Consider the following 19,905-nt stretch of genomic DNA (forward strand, 5'->3'; position numbering starts at 1 on the left):
TGATATAATTATGAGACTCAGATGCATTTCAAAACCATTTTGCTCCTCCTTCTCTCTACCCTTCTGGAATTTCAGTTTCACTCTGCAAACGCTTAAGAATATTTCTCACCAGCGTGAAAGTAAAATTCAACAACACCAAAAATAACACATCGAGTGATAAACAAGTCCCCTAGCGCAAATCCCGTGAATGGCTTTATTCAGATTTATTTATTCTTAGAATTAATAATTTCTCTCATACTATATTCCTAGCAGCAGGGGCGGCGGAACCGAGGGGGGGGGGGGGGGGGGGGGGGCTAGCCCCCCACAAAATATTGGTTCACATGATATATAAATGCATAGTTTCGATTTTTATTACTGTTATTAAGTTTTTGTTGTGACTTTTTGAAGTGTCCCCCCCCCCCAAAGATTTTTTTCAGTGCCCCCCAAAGATTTTCAGTTTCCGCCGCCCCTGAGCAGTAGACTTTGTAGGCATTTTTCATGCCTTTGGTTTCATTTTGCTTGTGACACTGGAGCAAGCCTGACTAGTCTCTGAGTTAAAGGTATGAATCTTTCTTTATTTAAACCTCTGCTAAATCTTTGCATAGCTGATAAACAATTTGGTAACTATATTTGCTGGTACTTATGTAATAGACTAACTGGATTGGTATACTCCAAGTGAACAAGTTCTCGCTATTTAATAGATAATTACTTCGGCACGCAGCATTCGTAGGTATAATGCAGGCAGCTGAGGGCTACGCCCTCGGCTGCCTGCATTATACCTACGAATGCTGCGTGCCGAAGTGATTATCTAGTATAATTATTGTTCTTATCAAAATCCAATTGTTTTCTTTCTAGCTTGTTTATCATAGAAACAAAGCCAATAATGAATGAACTAAATATGTCTGATTTTCCTCTATGCATTCGTTGGGATAATGCAGACTGAAAACAATGGATTTTGATAAGATCAGTAATTATTACTAAATGTAATACCATGATCACCTCGGATTCTTTTGTCTTCCGAGGGCTTTACAAACCCGAATTTCCCGCATGCATAGAGCATAGAAATCATGCATAGAAATTCATTGTCTTTTACTAAATTTCCCTACATTTAAGGTGTTTCGATACAGTTTCGTGATCACCAAACAGAACTTTTTCAATCGTCGCGTTGACAATGTTCTGTTTGCTAGATCATTTTAGAAATTGTACCAGTTGTTGCTCTTGGTTTGAAGTTTGTACTAATGTATATTTTATTAAAATCAAAGTTTTCAACGCGAGAAAATCGAGAAAAATCGAAAATTGGAAAAAAAAGTGCGCGCGATTCAGATGTGATGTAGAAAAACTGTTAACTCCTAAGAATCCGCAATTCATGACAAACAAAATATCAAAGATTTAAAGAAATTCTTATGTTAGATTTGGAGAAAATCGCACGAACATTTCACAGTCTCAGTTTTATTTTATATCGCTTTTGTACACTCGGTTTAAAAAATTACTATTGAATAAAATTATTCAAAAATATTCTAAAATGTTGCTGTTGCTCGTGTTTTTAAACTATGTGAGTTTGGTCAACTAGTTCCTTGCTGGTCTTGAGAACGAATTTTTTTTTCGAAGAACGTTTTAAGTAAAGATTTAGCAAAATCTTCGAAGTTTTGCGTTTTCCACGATTTCTCATAAACGGCTCAAACGATTGTTTTTTAAATTTAGCTACGTCTTCTCAAGGATATATAATCTGGATAAGGCTGGAATAGGTACCAGACTCTAAAAGCCTTTTAGCCACAGGTATAATATTTTTCTGTTTTGTTAGTCTTGGTGTATTGTTTATACCCGTGGCCAAAAGGCCAATGATATCCCTTGAGCCATATCGTGCATACACAATACTTTTAGAGTCTGGTGCCTATTCCAGCCTTATCCAGATTATATATCCTTGAGAAGACGTAGCTAAATTTAAAAAACAATCGTTTGAGCCGTTTATGAGAAATCGTGGAAAACGCAAAACTTCGAAGATTTTGCTAAATCTTTACTTAAAACGTTCTTCGAAAAAAAAATTCGTTCTCAAGACCAGCAAGGAACTAGTTGACCAAACTCACATAGTTTAAAAACACGAGCAACAGCAACATTTTAGAATATTTTTGAATAATTTTATTCAATAGTAATTTTTTAAACCGAGTGTACAAAAGCGATATAAAATAAAACTGAGACTGTGAAATGTTCGTGCGATTTTCTCCAAATCTAACATAAGAATTTCTTTAAATCTTTGATATTTTGTTTGTCATGAATTGCGGATTCTTAGGAGTTAACAGTTTTTCTACATCACATCTGAATCGCGCGCACTTTTTTTTCCAATTTTCGATTTTTCTCGATTTTCTCGCGTTGAAAACTTTGATTTTAATAAAATGTACATTAGTACAAACTTCAAACCAAGAGCAACAACTGGTACAATTTCTAAAATGATCTAGCAAACAGAACATTGTCAACGCGACGATTGAAAAAGTTCTGTTTGGTGATCACGAAACTGTATCGAAACACCTTAAATGTAGGGAAATTTAGCAAAAGACAAAGGATTTCATTGTCTTCTAAATTTCCTTCATGTTCTATGCATGAGGGAAATTTAGAAGACAATGCCTCATCTCCCTCAGGAAAAACTCAATGCCCCTGCAACTTAGCCTGCGTCACATCCGGAATTTTCTTCGTAAATACCGTCATTTAATTTACGAAGAAAATTCCGGATGTGACACAGGCTACTGCAACTGAATGGATTACAACGTATCCCACTTATGATATTACTGCACAGTTTCCATGTGGGACTTGTTCTCAAATCTGCGCATGCTCAGTTACAAGATATATTGAAAATGACAACTTACTTTTATATTCTATTTTTGTTTTATTCCACAAATTTTCCCTCGTTATTCGGGGAAATTTAATCACTATAAATATCCCTCATGCAATGGTATTACTTATAAACCATATTTTCATTTCATGCATGCTAATGAGAGTTTGTCTACGATTTCATTGTTAACGCTTCCGTGAACTAGGCCGAACATCTAAAACCGCAATTTTTTCCTTACTTCCTCGGTGATCACTCGGGAAATTAGTGATTAAATTTCCCCTAATACCTCGGGAAAATTTGTAAATGTCCCGAGGGCGCAATATATTTCCCTCGTTATTCGGGGAAATTTAATCACTAATTTCCCTCGTGCCATGGTATTACTTATAAGAACACTATTAATTATTTGTACACTAGACGTCAGCTCTGTTGTGCTTTTATAACTTTTGAGTTATAATTGCTATCACGGTCACGCACCAAAACTATTATTCTCATTTCTTTTTAGTAAAAATAAATTTAGGAGAAAGTTCGCTTTTGCTTTACCGACCCCAAAATCAAATCATCATTCAACAGAACAGCGACTCTCTGTAATTCAATAATATAGTCAAGTAAATCCGCGCGATCTGATTGGTTGAAAAGCATGAACCATTTGCCCATGGGTAGCACGTTCACGTCACCTTTTTTTGCTTCGGCGAAAAAGGAAAAAAAAAATTTTTTTGCTGACAATTTATCTAGAAAAGATAACTGAAACTGACTGAAAAAACTAGCGAAAATACTCATCAATCTCCGACATTTAGTATAGAGTTGTCATTTGATCAGCCTAGTAATAAAACGTCAAGATTTGCATCCACTTTCAAACACTAGTAAGTAAGCTGGACAAGATTGTGTCAGATCGTCACTCCAAAAAGACAAAGCAAACCACAAATTGGTCGGTGTCTACATTCAAAGGTTTTTAGCAAGAATTAAACAAATACAAAAATATTATTATCGTGTATTTATTCAACAAAAGTATTTCCAAAGTAGTTAACTATAAATATCACGCTCACCATCTACTTCGCAGCTTCACAACTGCAGTGAAGTCCTCTCTACATGGGAGTGAAAGCCGACAAAGCATACTACCCAGAGAAAATTAATCCAGTTCAGTCAATTAGTTTTGATCCGTGTACAAGAGGCTTTCCATTGCTAAGTCACTGTACGATAACAAACTTGAACATTGTCAACAACAACAAAGACAGCCAGTGTGTTTTTCGTTCATTTTCTTGGCATAAGATATGTCAACATTTGAAATGTACTTCTTACAGTTGAAAATTACTTTCTCCGTAGTTTTTTTAACATTTTTGGCTCCCTTGTAAGCTAAACTTTTGCCATTATTTTAGTCATAACAGCTTCAGCGTATAAAAGTTGCCATTTTCAAAGCGACTGTTTTTCTGTTTTTGGCGCCTTTGCGCTTTTCATTCACGCAAGGTACGTAACTAGAATTTCGGGCATGATCAACAAATAAAGTCAATATTTTGTATTCATTTCTTGTTTGTTGACTAGACTATATTATAATTAAGGAATGGATCATAAGTAGCTGTGCGTCCATCGAGTTATGGATGTACTTGGGAGGTTGCTTAAAGCCCTCAAAAAGCTAGTATTGCACTCCGATCCGCGTCGTGCAACTCTCTAACGCTTTTCTTCGTGCTTAGCAACCTCCCGCGTGCATCCATAACTCGATGATTTTTACAGACATTGCCTCTTAAACTTATAGACGTCTTACGCAAGTAGATAACGCCTTGTGAAAATTGGTACCAACTAGAGTAAGAAAATTCACTTTTGCTCTATTCAGAATCGTAACATATTGCCTTCAAACTTTAACTATCGTGTAAATGTGGAGGTAAATTTGTAAAATATTTTACCGTAGCTGTGAAAGAGGTTCGTACTTTGATCTATTAATATGGGATCCATACCGGAAAACCCATAGAAGCTCTTTTCTGTAATGAGTTTGATGTCATGTATAGCACATTTATCATAGACTATATAGTGTATAGCACATTTGTCATAGATTATTGTAGATTATAACTAAATTGATGTCATGCACACTAAATTGCAATTTTTAAACATACCTATTTCTCTTTTTCCCAAAAAATATCTTAATTTTACAGTCAAACCAGCTCATGCGTTCCTATCAAGGTTCAAAGATTCACTTTTTTATCATTGGAAGTTTGATTTCCATCTTGCTTTGAAGTTTGCCCGCATTAATGAAACGAATGTTGCAAATTTGAAAAATGGGCTCGGATTAAAAGCTTATTTAGTTCTTCACAGATTCGTGCAATGCTAAAATTATTTCTACAATTGTAGCTGCTATTTTAAAGTTGTTTGTGTGGTGTATTGCTTTGTTCAAAAGGTCATGCCTTTCACAAATGAACATTTTGAAGTTTTGAGATAAAGGCCGGGATTGAAATTGACGACGTTCGTTTCATTAATGCAAGTTCCAAAGCAGGATGGAAATAGGATAGGAACGCATGAGCTGGTTTGACTGCAACTCGATTGATTGCCTTAAAATTTGAAATAGTGAGTTAAACTATTGACTATATTTATATTGCTAACCAGTTCTCATACATGCGCACTAGTGAGACCGCTAATAATAATTTGCATTTTCCACTTTTCAAAATTTGTTGCTTGTAACTTTTTGTCTGAGTAATTGTAGAAAACCTTTTTAAACGAATATATTTGATTTGCTATGATCTGAACTGAGCTGAATCTGAATGAAAATGAATATGACTTTTTATACTTTTCAGGCACATCTTACTTTAGAAGCCGCCAGCATAATGAAGCAAATGATAATGTTGTTTGCGATCTGGACCTTTATTTCCATTGGCTCCATAACTCATGCTGGAATAATCGATATCCAGTAGTATAGGGAATGGGGGTTCCAGCGCAATCTCAACACGGGGTAAGACCCGCGTCAAAAATCCACCTACGGACGACCCCCACTCCAAGTGTGGTTGAGGGCAACAGCGCACTTAAATATGTTAGTCTATATATGGAGTGCGAAGAATGTAAGAAGTTCGTTAACGACTTTTGCATAATTTGTCTAAGACCTAAAGTTATCATACCTAAGCCAGAACCCTTTTGGTGTTGTGGTAAGAAAATGCAAATAGAAGACGACACGTCAGCACAGTGTTACGAGTGTGGTAAGAATATTCGTAATGCCGTACCAAATGCTACCAAAGAGCAGTATTACGCCAATGGAGGTCGTAAGAAAACGCCATATAAGAGAATAAAATACTTCAGGGACTGGATGAGTCATATCCAAGGTTTACATCCGGTATATTTAAGCGACGAAGTAAAGAAGAAAATCATAGACCATTTAGAAGAGCCAACCCCACAAAGTCTACGGAAAACGTTGAAAAAATTAAAGCTAGGGAAATATTACAAAGCTATTCCCTATCTTTTGTCTGAAATTACCGGTAAGTCTATTCCTGAGGTTTCTGATATGACAAAAGCCGAGTGGATGTTTTGTCGGCTGAATAAGGATATTCCTTATTATCCTGACGTAATTTACGAAATATTTTACAAAATAGACCCCAACCACCCCCTATTAGGATGGATTCCGAGAAAATAAAAATGCAAAACTGGCGTTTATTTTGCCAGAAACCCCACTGGGGAATGCATCGCGCAGAACACCAAGCTATCCCCAGTGGGGTTTTTTGCATTTTGGGCTTACGGGGCTTATTTCATCCCGCGCCAGAGGCCCTCTAGTACATACACATATATCTTTCTTACGAGCCACCAGAGGGTGAACTCCGGACAGCGTCCCGAGACACCCCCTGACTTTTCCAACTTTTCCTCGCGAAACCCCCCATCGCGGGGTTGAATCGCACTTTCTACCCCTCCCCCCACGGTTGCTGTGAGTGGGGGAGGCTTTTTTTTTCACTCACAGCAACCGGTCCAAATGCATCTACAGCGAGGCTCGAACTCGGGACTTTAGGCCTCCCCAGCCCCAAAGTCCACGATCACAAGCGAACGCCAGACACATCTGGACGCTTATGTATGTGAAAATTATTATATTTAATCTGCATATTTTCTAGACTGACGTTCGATATGTAAATAGAATCCTGTCACGCTCTTTTCGAAGCAGATGTTTACTGAGCAAGCTTTCTTTGAAGCTCTTCTTTCGCTTCTTGATAGATCTTTTTGCGAGATTCCTCGGAAAGATCTTTTACGACTGTTTTTTTATTCCTTATGTCCGTCTTTAATTTCTCGTATTTGTCTTCTTCGGCCAGAATAAGCGAGAATTCTACGTCGTCTATCTTTCTGTCACGCAAAGCCTTTGAGACAAGATCGGTAATTGTATTTACTTTAGCCCTTGACAGAGCTATTGTCGTGTCATGCTTGGATATTTTCGTGGATAGCTTTTTCATAATACCCGTAGCAACAGCCGAAATAATACCACAAGCTGCCCCAACGCCGGCCAAAGGAACTCCAACGATTATTCCCGGCCCAGTAAGCGAAGTAGCAACGCCAGAGCCCGTTAACACAACAGATATGGATCCTGAAGTTATCGCAATCTTATGTAGCGTACTCCGGGCTCTAACGTACTTTTTTTGGACTTTTTCGTAGTGTTTTGTCTGCCCTTCCAAGTAAGCCAAGATTAAGTTCGCTTTATTCAGACGAAAGTTTTCGGCGTTTAGTTCGTTAGGTGTAGTATAGGGAACATCTGGGTACAACTTAGGTGCTGATGGTATAACATCCATTATATATACTAATGTACGACGCTTTTGGGAATGATATACAGGAGCAGCCACATCACGACAACCGGGATTACTGGAATTGGAGAGCATTTAGGAAGATGTTTCCGCATGCAGACCCTAGTAAGTTCGAAAGAAGGCCCGATGGTATTTACTATAACGGCTCTAGGATGTACAGCAATGCGGACTTGGAGCCTACGCTGGTTAATCAAATAGACGATCAACTGAAGCATTCGCCAATGCATAAGCCAACGCCAGCGCCAACGCATGTTGAACCCGGTTGGTCAAAGGAATTATTGCTGGGTACCAGTACTTATCCGATACCCGCGGTGTCATTCGATAAACACCCAAGCCTGGACTTAACGTTGAACATGCGGGTCTCTAACAACCATTCCTTTCCGTTAAAGGTGCGAGATATCTTCAAAGACGTGCCCATTAATCATACCACCGCTAAGGAATCTCATGAATGGTTAAGTGGTCCTAATATGCGTTATTGGCCGCAGCAGTTGAACTTTGCGGTTTGGTGTGCCACCAGCGGTTGTGGGGTAAGCGCAAACTTGATGAAGAATTCGATATTTATGTTTCACTTTCACTTTACGGTCAGAAGAATACTACGTGAAATGGGTGTTATTGCGCTGCCGGGAGATGCCACGTTTTATCCAAGAGATAATAAATACAACGTTCCGGCTTATGACAGACTTTGTAAGGAGTTTGGTGTTGTAGGGAAGGATTTCAGGTGTACCGCGGGTGCTAACAATGGTTTGGGGCACATTTGGGCTTATTGGGGGATTGGCGGGCATGTGCTAAGTGATAAGGAAGTCCACGCGTTGAATTTACAATGGACCATGGCTTCCCACCCAGAAACCCACTATCGTTTGAAGAATGAGTGGTGGTGGTTGGAGGGTCCAGTTAAAGATACCAAGCAAGTTCGCGATGGACCTTTGTTCAAAGACGAGGGTGGTAAGTATGCCGGGGCCAATCCACTGATTATCAAGATTACCAACGACGAGCAAACGAAGCAATACTTTAATTTCATACCCCCAGAAGGTAAAGGACTAACTAAGGCCGGCCTTGCCCGTTTGAACCGCAGCATAGAAGCTTACGTGTATTCCATTCTTGGAGCCCAAGTAAATACCCGATCAAGTATAATTGGGAATACCGGCGCCGCAGAAGAGACGCGAGCCGAAGCCTTGATCTTATTCGAAAGTTCAATCTTGGAGGGCGACATTAGCAAGGGCGTACAGCGTTACCAACTAGCCATACAAAATTCTAAGGCAAGGTTGGACTATGCAGTAGCCCCGGGTTGTTGGTTAATGCCTAGTAATTTATCTATAAATACTGGCTCTGTAGTAGGATACAACAACAAGCTGCAGCGAGCTACTAAGGATATGAAGTTTGGGGTGAATGACGTGAACTCTGACATGACCAAGGGCATTCCACGCTTCGTAGAGAAACCAAAAAAGGAACACGCAGAAAAACCATCAAAAAAGGCGTACGTAGAAAAGCCGCCAAAGAAACCAGTAAAGAAGGTTACCGAGGAATATGACCATAACTTATTAAAAGCCGGCTTAGCAGCTGCAAGCATTGGTCTGAGCTATTATATATGGCGATGAACAACCCCTACGTAGCTGGAGTAGATTGTGTCTATACGACTTACACAGGCGAGAAAAAATACACCCAGGCATCTTGGGTTGATGTCACGGGCATGTCCGTGAATTTGAACTACTCAGGAAAGAAATTGATCCTTTGTAGTATTTGCATTGGCACGAGCAGCCATGCCAACGTGGGCTTCAGGTTCCTGGATGAGAATGGCATACTGCAGCCTATGCGTACGAAAACGAACAACAGGGAGCCTGCGCATTTCTCCGTAGAGCCGCCAACGAATAGCGCTGAGAATCTTACGACTTGGACTTTTCACATGGTTGCTGATTGCCATGGGAAGGTAAAGCTGCAAATACGCGTAGACGACACTGGGAGCGTTTGCGTAAATAGCATAGAAAATCAAAGGGATACGACCTATGACCACGAGACCATAAGCACTCTTACGGTGCTTAGCCTTTAGGCCTGAAATATATGAATCCACATTGGAAGGAAGCCCATTACGCTTATTACTTAAGGGATGAGCGGTATACTGATCACACCTGGCTCGATATTGGGATGTGGGTTGAAGTTGGAGGTCTTGCGTTGATCGTTTGTAGCATTAACGTTACCTCGGGGCGGGCGGGAATCATAGGGTTTAGGTTGGTTGACGAGAATGATGAGCCCTTAGCTCCTTATAGGGCATTGACCAACAATCGAAGTCCTACTCATTTCTCGGCGCAGCCATATCCATTTAGTAATGAGGCGTTTTACGTGGCTACGTTTCAAATGGTAGTCAATTGTAAGTATGCTAAGTTACAGATTTACCCTGACGGTAGTAGCAATCTTAGTTATTATGCTTTCATAAATAGCACGGACGGATACGCTAACGCCCCCGACAGGACCTGGAATCATAAGACCATTTCTACTATGACCGCCATACCGCTAGTTCCGCATTATCAAGGCGGCGCGAATACTATCTTTACTTATCCCCAGTCGAGGATGCCTCGGGCGCCCGACGACGATAAGCCTGACATAATATACAAGGATAAGATTAACCCTTCATCTTCTTCAGGAGTACCACCCCAATAGCGACGACTAATATCCAAATGTTATTCCCCACAAACTTCAACAGTTCGCCGCCGGCCCTAAGTGCCAAGGAAACAACCGAACCCAGCAGCCCAGGAAGACCGGCTGCCATCTTTTTTCCCAAGTCCGTCAGTCCCTTACCTAATTTCTTTACGCCCGCGCCCGTAGCCTTAAGCGCGTTAAGGATTACCCCTACTACGCTCGAAATAGCGACCGCGAATGCCAGCGGAACACCATACTTCAAAAGGGCTCTTTTTACCTTTTCCTTGGTGGTAAGCCCTAATTCTTTCTCCAACTTCTCCTTTTCCACCCGCAATTCCGCAAGGCGTACCTCTAGATTTTCCATTTCCTTTTGAGCAGCCTCCTTTTCTTCATCAGGGCGTTCTTGATCTTCGATTATTTCCCGCTGTCGTTCTATTTCATACTCCAAGTCTTTGATGGCTTGATCTCTCTGTTGAATTTGATCTGTTTTGGCATTGATTTCAGACATTAACATTCGCCTTTCTACCAAGGAGTCAGACATTTCAGCCCGCAGGTTTTCCTTTTTTATGTCCAACGCCTGCAGGGTGAGATCAAGATCCTTTTGTAATTTATTCCTTTCACGTCGAATCTCGTCCCTTTGGGCTACCAAGTCCATCTTTTCTCGCTCTTTAAAATCGACCACCTTACTATACGCGTCAGTAAGCCGTTGTTCTTGCTCCCTGTATTCTTCCTCCCTGTCTTCCAACGTTTCCCGCAGCTCTTCCGTTGGGGATTCTTCTAAGTCCCTTTGTGCTTTATCCCTATCGCGTAGGGCTTTATCCAACTGACTTCTCATTTCTTTTATTCTTTCATCTTGATGGGCGGACTTCTTTTCAGCATCGGCAAGTAGCTGACCTTGCTTTGCATATTCTACATCTTTTTCTCTTAACTCCCTTTGCAGATCCTCAGCACGTTTTTCCGCGTTGGTCCTTTCGGTTAAGTTGTGCAGCCTTTCTAACAGGCTTCTAGTAGCACGCTGAAAGCCTCTTAATCTCAAGACGTCACCCCTAACGTTGCCCTCCTCATCAAAGAGGTTTTGCGGTTTTGTCCAGCGGTCTTTGTCGGGAAATCTTAAGTCTTGGACGCTTATGAGGACTTTGTTTCCCTTTTCCGTGAGCTTTACATCGTCAGCATCAAAGTTGTCGTAGCGCAGCTCTAGCTCCCGCGCTGCCCACTCTACGGTTTCCCGCGCGGCTGCTTCCGGCTCGCCCATGTTTTGAAGCTCTATGTGCTCACGCGGAAACGTGTACTTGCGTGCTTTGGGATGTCTTAGGGCCTTTGCAATCCTATCCCTTAGGGAATCGTCGACTTGTTGGGTGGGAAGCAGCGGTTCTTCATCACCGTCGTTAATGTCAGCCTGACCTTCCTCAGTGGTGGGATCGAAGTCTGGGTCTGTTCCTTCTACTTCCATTATATATGATAAGCTCAAAGTTAAATCCCAACGTATTACCTAAGCAGGTTGGCGGACTAAAGGCAGAACGCACCTTTCATCGGGTCACCTTTACGCCCAGCAGCGCTAAGCCAGGGGAAACCCTGTACGTAGGCGTGCCCCGCCTAACGGATAACCTAGTATTGGTTCCTGGTACCTTGGCTTTAAGGTTTGACCTAGCAATACAACCAACCACCAAGGACAAGCGCTATACCGTCAATAACGTGGGTAGGAACCTCGTTTCTAAGATGAGAATCAAGTTCGCAGGGGAATCCCTCTTGGATTTGAATAGGTACGACCTGTACACCACGTATAAGGATCTGTGGCTAACAGCCTTTGACCGTGCACAAAAGATAGAGCAGGGAATTGGAAGCGTTATTCTTCGTAAGCTTCGCAGCGATACTAACCCCGCGCCTACGGACTCCAGTGGAGCAACCGCAGTAGCAGACGCAACAAGGGTAAAGACCGCCTATGGTAGCAAGTACGTTATCCCTTTGGATTTCGAAGTAATTACGAGTCATGGTGTGTACTACCCCAGGCAGTTATCCGAGTTACAGTTTGAAGTAACCTTGGCGGACACTACGAACGTCATAGGAGGAATGGACAGCGCAATTAGCGGAGCCGTGGATCCCTATTCTATCACTAATCTAGAATTACAGTACGAAACGGTGTACAGCGAAGAGCTGGCCCGTAGCGCTGGCATGGAATACAGCTCCGGAAAGGCATTCCTTTACGACCACGTAGTGATGTATAAGACGTTCAGCTTCCTGGATAAGACGGATGAGGTTATCAACCAAAGCATTAACCTCCCCCGAAGAAGTCTCACGGGGTTAATGTTGGTGTTTGCTAAGCCCTACGAGGCCGGTAAGCGCGACTCCGAAGACTTTCACAACCCCAACATTACTAACGTCGGCGTGAACATAAACGGCGTTCCAAACAAGGTTTACTCCCAGGGAATAAAGCCCGCAGACGTGTACAGAGAGGCCATGCGCAAGTTTGGCGACCAAATTAGCCCCGAGGAATTCTTTAAGGATAAGTATGCGCTGTGGATTGACATGCGCACCATTAACGACGAAGACCTACATGGTCAGGGTTTACGTCTAGTAAATACGCAGGATGGCATAACATTGGAGATCAAGCGCACCAAGAATGCCTCCGCGGGCGACGGTGATAAAATAAACTGCTACGTCTTCGTCGTGTCTGACGCGCAACTGAGCGTAGAAATGAATCAGCTAAAGAGCGTTGCATATTAATGTTAAAATATTTCTTAAATATACAATGCTTCGCGTATTTGAAAACAACGACACCAAACTGCAATGCATAGTGCAAGGCGAAACTTTGTACTTCAAAGCAAAGGAGGTGGCTTTGGCGTTGGGCTATGAGCGCCCTAGAGATGCAATTAGAGCACACGTATCTGAGAAATACCAGAAAAAATGGGTTGATCTACAAGGGGCTGCGAATCACCGCTCCTTTACTACGCAACCAAATGCCGTGTTTATATCCGAACCTGGTTTGTACGAACTGATATTTAGCTCCAAACTACCCAAAGCTGTGGAGTTTCGTGATTGGGTCTTTGAGGAAGTCCTACCCGCGCTAAGGAAAACGGGTAAATATGCAATAGAAAGGCGGTTTGGCGGCCCAAACAAGTTAGTATTCAAGATCGAAAATGAAGCCGACCTACACGCGAAGGTCGTCGACTACACACGTAGGTTTTACCCCGATTTCATCATAGCGCCGGGTCTTGGCGAACTTCAAGATTCAGACAGCAAGCGAATAACCTGCTGGCGAAAAGGCTACCAAGCCGGTCAACCCGACCTTTTAATCCTAAATGCGCATAAGAAATACCGCGGGTTGTGTATTGAGTTGAAAACCCCAAAAGGAAACGGCGTCTTATCCGCGAAGCAATCTAAGAAAATCTCACAGCTTGACGTAAATGGTTACCTAACGATGGTTAGCAACGATTACGACATTATCTGCCGTGCCCTGATGGATTACGCGGATGGTATTCGTATTCCCTGTAAGGGCTGTGTAAAGCGGTTTAAGTCCTACGCCACTTTGAAAACACACCTAAAGATATTCCATAGGTATAATGAAGCTCAACTTGGCTCACTGGCGTGATCTTGCCCACGGTAAAGCATACGAAATAAAAAATTACGTCGTCTTCGAAGACATCGACCGTTTACGGTTAGTCCTCAAAGACTTAGAAGGCAAGGAATATTCACTTTGGGCGCCAGATTGCGTGCGGTACGTAATTCAGGGCGAGGAATTCACCCACTTACGCAGCTATGGTAAGGTAAATGGCCGATGGAAGTTTGACATTGAAAGAAGAGTCACTCCATCTCCTCTTTGTAGTTAAGCGCGTCTGCTAAAGTCCGCTGCGCTTTAGGATCCGCGGAGCACCAATGCCCCACAAAGGATCCTTCGGAGAATACCCTGTCACAATGAAGGCAGGTGTATTTTTTACGCGGTGCAGGAGTGGGCGTAATGCAGTCGGCAGGTAGTTCGCAAGTAATACAGTCCATATATTGAAAGGGTAATTAGAATGCCTCCAAAGAAGGCGGCTGCGTAGGCTAGCATATACCTTTTAAAAGGGGTCCTTATATTTATTAATGTATCTTCTTTTCTTATTGAGTTCTGCATACCTTCTCCAAAAGGGGTCCTTATATTTATTAATGTATCTTCTTTTCTTCTTAATAAAGAATCAAGGGATATTAATAAATATAAGAGTGCATTTTGAGACTCTTTGCGCAAACCCTGCTTTACTTACGGGCTTTCCTTACCTCCATGTTTTGAGCATGCCAATCATCAAAACGATCCAAGTACTCCTTAAAACCGCGGGGACAATGCTGCGGGCACAAGCACTGCCAGATATGATCATCTCCTTTCCTTAAGCCGCCACACGCGTCACAGGGCGCACTCCAATACTCTGCGTTCTCCCAGCGCGTACCTTCGGCGCGGTCGAACTCCGTAAAGCGTTGGTCTATTTCTTTCTTACGAAGAGTTAACTTCCTTATGGTTTCCGCTGGGCAACATCTCGCAGCGATATCACCATGCTCCTCGCATACGACGTCCAAATCATAATTACCACGACATCTATGTTGATGCCACGCGTCGGTTAAGAGCTCCCCGCAGCGCGCACACACATCCTTTAAACACACCCTATTTTCTTGGTGGTATTGCAACATTTGGGGCGTGCTAAAGAGCCGATTGCAATCAGCACAGCGTCTTTCCTTAGACTTCAAACACACCCTTCCTTCCACGTGATATCGCAGCGCCTGTTTGCTGCTAAACTGCCGGCTGCAAGTGCCACAGGTGGTGACGTTATCCACCTCTTTAAAACATACCTTCTTTTTTTGGTGATATTGCAAAGCCTGTTTGCTACTGAACTCCCTGTCGCAATCCTTACACTTCATTATATAATAAGAATTTATTAACCCTTATAAGGGATACTTAATAAAGTCCTGCACGCTTTCTTTTGCCCAACCGGCCATCGTCAAAAGGGCGCCAAACCGTTCCGCGCGCTTCAGACCGCACATTTCATCGTACAACTCCTGCACGCGCTCTTTTAGCCGATCTATCTCCTCCCTTTGCATTTCTATGGTGTCTCTTTTATCTTTTGCGTCGGCGACAATTCTTTGCACTGCTTCCACTGGTTCCATCTATATATGAATCCAGATCACATACCTTACAATGCTCTGATAGTAGGACCCACCGGCTGTGGAAAGACCCAGTTCGTGGTAGAGCAGCTATTAGGACCCTTTAGATACCGCTTCGACTATATCGTGCTGCTCTGCCCCACCTACAGGAATAATGTTACCTGGGAAGGCATAGGCAGGAATGATGATGACTTCTTTGTAGATATCTTAGACCCTAACGAGTTATCCGGCCATCTTAAGTTTTGGCATAAGCAATTCCCCAAGAATACACAGACACTCCTCATACTGGATGACATCGCCTGCGGGGACGACGTAAAAAGACGCACCTCCGAATTGGTGAAACTTGCCTTTAGCGGTAGGCATGACAATATCAGCGTTTGATTACTCTCGCAGCAGCTTACCAGCGTCTCTAAGCCCTTTAGGGAAAACATAGGCTCGCTTGTCGTATTTTATACTCCGAGCAAGTCTGATTTGGAAACCATCCTTTCTGACTACGGCGGCGAGATATCCAAGGAACAGTTGCACGAATACATGCGGCATTTAAAAACGCACCAACATTCCAAAATGATTTTCTCTTTGAGGTTTCCTTATGACGTTAATGTATATGGAGATTGAGCAGCTCTTAGATGAAGTCCCCACGCAGTTAGATGAAAGTAACCTCAAGGAACAACTTAACATCCTTGTGTCATCTGGGAAGTGCAAAGAAATGATAGGCAAGGAACGTACCCATGAGCAGGTTAATAAGTTGTCGGAAGAGGAAGTAAAGAAGTTCCATAAGAGGTACGAGGCCGCCCTTGCAAGTAAGACCACGGATGCCGTCGCAGACTCCGCTATCCGACTTGCCACCAAACTCCTTGGACTTGCGCTGCCCATAGACGACGTGGAGCAACTGCGGAAGGACATTAGCGAGGACTATGTCATCGCCCAAGAACTTAAGATAACCTGTGGGTGGTTGTCTTTGAAGTGCGGTAAGTTAATGGCAGTCGCCTCTGCGGCACTTCACGTAGCTCAGCATGTCGACTTGAAGGAGGTACTGGTGTCTTGGAAGGACTTCAAGAAGGACAGAGAAGTCGAAAAGGTCTTCCAGGCAGCACTTGCTGAGGTACCTGATCAAGTCGCCTCAAGTACTTAGTCAAGTCGCCTCAAGTACTTAGTCAAGTCGCCTCAAGTACTTAGTCAAGTCGCCTCGAGTACTTAGTCAAGTCATTGTCAAGTCGTCCTTAAGTCATTCTCAAGTACTTAGTCAAGTCGCCTCAAGTACTTAGTCAAGTCATTGTCAAGTCGTCCTTAAGTCATTCTCAAGTACTTAGTCAAGTCCTTCAAGTCCTTAGATATAAATGAGTGAACCAGAGTCGAAGGCAGAGCAGCCCGAGCAAAAGATTACCAAGGCTAAATCTGCAGGCAGAGTTGCCACGGGAAAGAAGCTCGCAGAGATGAACAGGAAGAACAAAGCCAAAAAAGAAGAAAAGGTGGAGGAAGAGGAATCCTTTATTAATCCTGGGTACGTCATTGGCGCGTTAGGAGTTGCTATAGCAGCAGGCAGCCTTTACTTACAATGGCGGGCAACGAAGCCAAAAGTAAAGTGGGAGGCCCCAACATATCGCGCACCTGTGGAGGTTAGAAAAAGCAAAATCCCTGAAATGGAATAACCTTCTCGCTTTGTAATATAATGTCGACCGCGTTGCTGAAAACTGTTGAAGAAGCAGCTATTATTACTTCTATTGTTGCGGGTATTGGTTGGGTAGGTAAGAAAGTGCTCAAAGAAGACTTTACTGAAGACCCAAGCAAGAGCTTCGCTAATTTTGCTAAGATGACCGCTGCCGTAGGCGGGGCTATCATGCTAAAGGATTACCTACGAAAGGAAAAGTACCTGCCTAATGTATAATGGTTAGCTTAGTCGCAGGCGGAGTTATTGCAGCTTTAGCATTCACTGGAGCTAATTATGGTGGTCAGTATTTGGATAGATTAGTCAGAGGCGACAAAAGCGGAGATTTAGCCGCCGAAAGGAAGAGACACGACTTAGCGCTGGAGAAATATCAGCGAGACGTGGCGGCTTGGAATGAAAAAAGACAAGCTTACAGGGATTGGTTGGATAAGAATTACCAAGACAAGATGCAGGCGGATAAGAACTTCGAAAATACAGACTACGCCTTTAAGCTCTATGCGCAGGCGCACCCCGTGGCATTAACGGGGTTAAGAAAGCCTCAGTTCAAGAATTACTACCAGCCTTCTAAGAAACGAAAAGATAGCGAATTGGTCTTCGTAGGAGTCGCAGGGCTGGCGGGAGGCGCGGCTTTGGCGTATCTAATATAATGATCGTCTTTTTGGAAAGCGACAAGAATAACTTTACCACTTATCTGAACCCCCCCATCAAAGCCCGTAAGGTTCGGTTGGTTAGTTGTTCTTTGTACAATTCTTGGTATAATTTAATTAATGGCTTTGTCGTTGTGAATTCCCAAAAGCCAAAAATACCAGATTCCCATTACACCCCCATAACACTGGCTAAGGAGCTAGCAAAGCATGGATATACTCTTACCACAGGATTACCCCATGAAATGAAATTCAAGAAAAATAGTGGAAGCGCCAATCTAAAGGACAGTTCATTGGTAGAACTCCTGGGCCTTACTAGTACCACGATAAATAGCGGTAATACATATGATGTGAAATGGAAAGTCGCATCCTCTTACGAAGTCTATTGCGACTTGGTCCATAGTTACGACGATGGAGAAAAGTCTTCTCTTATGTCCAAGTTTCTGCCCAAAGGTAATCCATTTGACCTGGTAGAATACACCCCCATTTCTTTGAGCTATGACTTGTCCAATTTGGTAGAAAGCATAAACATCACCATTAAGGTGGACGGAAAGACGGTGGATTTTAACGGACGCAAGATCAATCTTGTTTTGGAATTCATATAATGGGCCGCCTAGAGGACAAACTTAAAAGGATTTACTATGGGCCTGAAGGCTATTGGAGAGGAGCGTCGGCCATCAAGAAACTTGCGACCGCGGCCAGGGTATCAGAAGAAACGGCTAAGAACTGGTTGAAAAAACAAACCCTCTGGCAGGTTTATCTTCCCGTGCCTAAGTACATTCCCAGGCCCAGTTTTACCGTAAATACCCCCAATGAAGTTCATCAGGCGGATTTGCTTTTCTTACCGCACGACAAGGTGAGAAAGAAGACCTATAGATACGCTTTGACCGTAGTCGATATCGCAAGCAGATACAAGGACGCCGAACCCATAACCAGCAAGGATTCTGGGGAAGTCGCAGAAGCCCTAGGTAGGATTTATAAGCGCGTTTTGAAATGGCCTAAGCTGCTGCAAGTGGATGCGGGAACGGAGTTCATGGGCGTGGTTACTAAGACCCTGAAAGACCACAGCACTAAGATTAGGAGAGCCGAAGCTGAGTACCACAGGGGTCAGAGCATCGTCGAAAGATTTAATAAGACCTTGGCCGAGCGTCTCTTTGGGTACCAGTATTGGAAAGAGCTGGAAGATCCCTCCAAACGCAACAGGGAATGGACTCAGCGGCTCCCCCAGGTCGTCGCGGCTTTAAATAACGAGGCGGCCAGGGCTACGGGAATGAAACCCAAGGATGCCATAAAAAAGAAACACGTGGAACACAAGTCCTACGTCAGAAGTTCGAGGGCGGTCTTCCCCCATGAAAAAAAATTAGGTAATGTCACAGTCCGATATCTCTACGGACCGGGTGAATTAGAAGGAGGATCCAAAAGAGCTACGGATCCTAATTGGTCTTTGGAAACTTACCAGATCCGAAGCGTAATAGCTAAGAAGGGTCAGCCCATCTTGTATTATCTTCACGATGGCCCCACACGTGGGTTCGTCATGGAAGAACTGCTTATCGTGTGATGTCCGAATGCTATCGTATGCACTCCGTCATCACACATCCATCGCTTACCGTCAAATGCAGACAGTGACACCTTCTCCTGCGTGACGTTATGTATCTGATGACCATAGCTGCGCAGGCTGTTCATCTTATGCCGCTGTTCCTTGCGTGTTCGTAATACGTTGAGGTAGGACTCGTGCGTAATGTCCTTCTTAACCACGTACTTTTTTACGCCTTTAGCTTTCTTTTCTACGCCGTCTAACTTTAGCACGCTGTACATCTTTGGTTTCAGACCCACGTACTCTACTATGGGTTTTCCTAACATTTCGTCTTTCATCTTCCCAATTACCTTCTTATTCTTCGCAGAATAAAGGAAGTGCTCCTTCGGGTAACCGCTGGTGTCGTACTCGTCTATGTCGGGGAGGCAGTCTTTGTAAACGTCTTCCGTTTGCACTTCTAGAATTAGGGAGTCGGTGTCTGTGTATAGGAGGCGACAGCGGTCTCCGTACTTTGGCTTAAGCTTATCGTAGTAGAACTCGTACATAAGCAGCTTCGATAGATCCAGCACCGTAAAGCCTGTGTAAACGGGCTTGTTTAGTAAGAGGTTTGCCCTTTTCATGTGAATCACGTAGAAGTTCAGCATTTCTACGTATCTAACGAAGCCTGGCTGTGACACGTATGCTTCTGCTTCCTCTTTGGTGCTGACTATTTTTACGCTTACGCGCTTGCGGATGTTCTCCATTGTCTTTCCGAA

General features: G+C 43.1%; 1 protein-coding gene across 1 annotated transcript in view; it reads right to left on the reverse strand.

Moving 5' to 3' along the window:
• LOC116295236 (GDP-D-glucose phosphorylase 1) overlaps positions 1-19,905 on the reverse strand; it is a 41,048-nt gene that overhangs the window by 2,970 nt on the left and 18,173 nt on the right. The gene's annotated exons all lie outside the window — the stretch shown is intronic.

The sequence above is a fragment of the Actinia tenebrosa genome, unplaced genomic scaffold, assembly GCF_029948245.1.
Source record: "Actinia tenebrosa isolate PJP-AT-01 unplaced genomic scaffold, QUT_ActTen_1.0 PGA_scaffold8__29_contigs__length_14323225, whole genome shotgun sequence".
Taxonomy (NCBI): Eukaryota; Metazoa; Cnidaria; class Anthozoa; order Actiniaria; family Actiniidae; genus Actinia; species Actinia tenebrosa.